The sequence below is a fragment of the Chanos chanos genome, chromosome 7 (genome assembly GCF_902362185.1).
Source record: "Chanos chanos chromosome 7, fChaCha1.1, whole genome shotgun sequence".
Classification (NCBI taxonomy): Eukaryota; Metazoa; Chordata; class Actinopteri; order Gonorynchiformes; family Chanidae; genus Chanos; species Chanos chanos.
The window spans coordinates 2,405,340-2,409,158 of NC_044501.1; the positions used below are offsets into that span (position 1 = coordinate 2,405,340).

At 41.6% G+C, this 3,819-nt stretch overlaps 1 protein-coding gene across 2 annotated transcripts in view; it reads right to left on the minus strand.

Moving 5' to 3' along the window:
• Positions 1-3,395: 3,395 nt before the first annotated feature.
• Positions 3,396-3,819, minus strand: part of LOC115817609 (long-chain fatty acid transport protein 1) — a 19,079-nt gene continuing 18,655 nt past the window's right edge. For both annotated transcript variants that reach the window (XM_030780939.1, XM_030780938.1), the window contains exon 13: positions 3,396-3,819. This exon is cut by the window's right edge and continues 744 nt beyond it. The gene's annotated coding sequence lies outside the window, so the exon portion shown is untranslated.

Below are 3,819 nucleotides of genomic sequence, written 5' to 3' on the forward strand. Positions count from 1 at the left end.
CTATTGGTTTCAACTGGGTGGAACTGGTGAAGCAGCCACTGCCCATGGCTCTGTTGGTCTAAATTGGTTTTAAATGGTTTCAAATGGTATTCTTAACTGGACAGACCATTAGAATCTGAAACCCCAATTGGAACCAACTGAAACCAGTACAGACCATTTGAGACCAGTTCATCCCAATAGACTAGCTACTGGATTTTCAACTGGAATTTCAACGAGGGTTAGGCGGTTTAGAATTAACGAGAGTACGTTCATTAAAAGACATATTTTAGTGTTGGCCTTCTGTTAATAATCTATCTGCACCTGTAGGCCTACCTGTTTTCCAGATCACTTCCTTCTCCTGTTCAAGCAAAGACAGCCCCTGTGTTCCCTCAGATATACCTCCAGTCTGAGTGAATAGTCCCAAACCCTCTGTTCACACAGCCCTCATTTCCTCTGTTCACACCACCCACCTGACTCTCTTTTTATTTGTCTTCACTAGTAAAGCTTTCTCTCGTGCTCTGTACTTTTCAGTATTACTGGGTGTTTTCTTCGTATTACCTGCTCTTCCTCTTCTGTTGGAATTTTGGAACCTTGACAAACGATGGATACGTTGTTGGAAGGTCCGGTCTTGGAGGAGGGTGTGAGCCTGTCTTCACACCCAGGAGGAGCTGCCATCTGTGGGGAACAGGGAGAGAGACTGTCCCTCTTCAGTGTGGATGATCTGAGTCCAGTGTGCTGTGAGTGTGGAGCGTCTGACACACACAACGGACACAGAGTTTACCCCATACAGGAGGCTGTGGAGGACTGTAAGGTAATGCGGACACACACACACACACACACACAGACAGAGAGAGAGAGAGAAAAAACGGAGACAGGGAGAGAGACAGACAGACAGACAGACAGACAGGCCCTATTTACACCCAAATCATGTGTGTGTGTGTGTGTGTGTGTCTGTGTGTGTCTGTGTGTGTGTGTGTGTGTGTCTGTGTGTGTGTCTGTGTGTGTGTGCGTGTGTGTGTGTGTGTGTGTGTGTGTGTGTGTGTATGTGTGTCTCTCTGTAGCTGTCATCCTAGACCCAAACACTGCCTGGTCCTGCCTGGTCCTATCTAAAGACCTCAGGCAGGTTCTGCAGCTGGAGCAGCGTCAGCGCCTCCCCAGTGTCCCTGAACGCTTCCAGCCTGTGCCCTGGGGTCTGAGGCCGTGGTCTCCAGTCAGCACTGCTGGGACATGGACGTGGGCGACAGCTCCAGCTGGACTCTGGGTGTGGCTCAGGTGTCTGTCTAATGAGGGGAGGGGTTTGAAGCTTGTCCGGAGGCGGGGCTGAGGGGCGGACAGTACATGGTCATGACCTCGCCGCACCAGACCCTTTCGCTAAGGGGGAGACGTGTGTTGGGGACGTCTCTTTAAGGGAAGAATGTTTATTGAGACGTCTCTTTAAGACATCCTCCATACAGACTCATACAAACATGAATATTGACTGGGTTAGTACAGGACATCCTCCATACAGACTCATACAAACATGAATATTGACTGGGTTAGTACAGGACACCCTCCATACAGACTCATACAAATATGAATATTGATTGGGTTAGTACAGGACGTCCTCCATTCAGACTCATACAAATATGAATATTGATTGGATTAGTACAGGACGTCCTCCATTCAGACTCATGCAAATATGAATATTGATTGGATTAGTACAGGACATCCTCCATACACACTCATACAAACATGAATATCGATTGGGTTAGTACAGGACACCCTCCATTCAGACTCATACAAACATGAATATCGATTGGGTTAGTACAGGACGTCCTCCATTCAGACTCATACAAACATGAATATTGATTGGGTTAGTACAGGACATCCTCCATACACACTCATACAAACATGAATATTGATTGGGTTAGTACAGGACACCCTCCATTCAGACTCATACAAACATGAATATCGATTGGGTTAGTACAGGACGTCCTCCATTCAGACTCATACAAACATGAATATCGATTGGGTTAGTACAGGACATCCTCCATTCAGACTCATACAAACATGAATATTGATTGGGTTAGTACAGGACATCCTCCATACACACTCATACAAACATGAATATCGATTGGGTTAGTACAGGACATCCTCCATACACACTCATACAAACATGAATATCGATTGGGTTAGTACAGGACGTCCTCCATTCAGACTCATACAAACATGAATATTGATTGGGTTAGTACAGGACATCCTCCATACACACTCATACAAATATGAATATTGACTGGGTTAGTACAGGACATCCTCCATACAGACTCATACAAACATGAATATCGATTGGGTTAGTACAGGACATCCTCCATACAGACTCATACAAACGTGAATATCGATTGGGTTAGTACAGGACATCCTCCATACACACTCATACAAACATGAATATTGATTGGGTTAGTACAGGACATCCTCCATACAGACTCATACAAACATGAATATTGATTGGGTTAGTACAGGACATCCTCCATACACACTCATACAAACATGAATATCGATTGGGTTAGTACAGGACATCCTCCAGTCAGACTCATACAAACATGAATATTGATTGGGTTAGTACAGGACATCCTCCATTCAGACTCATACAAACATGAATATCGATTGGGTTAGTACAGGACATCCTCCATACAGAGTCATACAAACATGAATATTGATTGGGTTAGTACAGGACGTCCTCCATTCAGACTCATACAAATATGAATATTGATTGGGTTAGTACTGGCAGTTATGCTTTTGTTGCTCTAGTGGAGGCAAATTTGTGGAATCTCATCGTAGAGTTTTAGTCCCAGAGCTGCTCTGTGACTTTGAAAACTGAGAAATCAAAGACACTGAACGTAAAATATGGCTGCTTATTCTTTTTTCTGTTTATTTTTTTATCCAGTAGGATATAAGCATGTGAATCTTTAACAGATTTTGTTGAAGGACATTTGGTTTGTTTTGGGAGCCTGTGAAGAGAGACAGAAGCTAGCTCTTTTCAGTTAGAGAATGCAACACAAGCTGAATCATTTCTGTTGTTTCCCCTTTTTTAATGAATATGAGTCACTGACATACAAACCGTAGGCCACCACATTCGTAGCTAATGTAATCTGAATTTGTTGATGTCATTTTTCTTGTGTTTTTGGCCTAATTAGTGCGAATGACAAAGTACCAATAAAAACTGATTGAATGAAGCTCTACATATGAGTTTCTTATTTCCCAGTAAAGGATCATAAACAAGAAACAGTGAAACAGAGTCAGTTATATAATAATTATATTTAATTCATAGCTCAGTTCTCTAAAATCATCAACAATAACAAAAACGGAATGAAATGGAGAATTAAAATAATAATAATAATAATAACAATAATAATAATAATAATAAAGATTAAGGAAAAATTATTCTTAGTTTCAAAAGTCTGAGGAATAAAAAGTGATTCCTGATTTTTTTCTGACCCATAATGTCCCCACACAATTCATTCATATGTAAGAAATGTCTGCATTACAACACAGATATGAAACCTCTTCTGTTAAATAATATTACCATAATTAGTAAACCTGTTTCATCATTTTTCAGAGCGCTGACCATGGAATCCTCCTGGGTCTCTTTCTCTGAGTCATCACCCAAACTGATCCTGAGTCAGTGGTGGAACTGTTTAATTCAAAGGATGCCCAGAGCATGTGTGAAAACAAAAGACATTTCACTATTACTCACACTTTTCAACTGCCAAAGACGCTTATAGACATTTCACTATTACACTGCCAAAGACACTTATAGACATTTCACTATTACACACTATTCAACTCTAATGACACACAGAC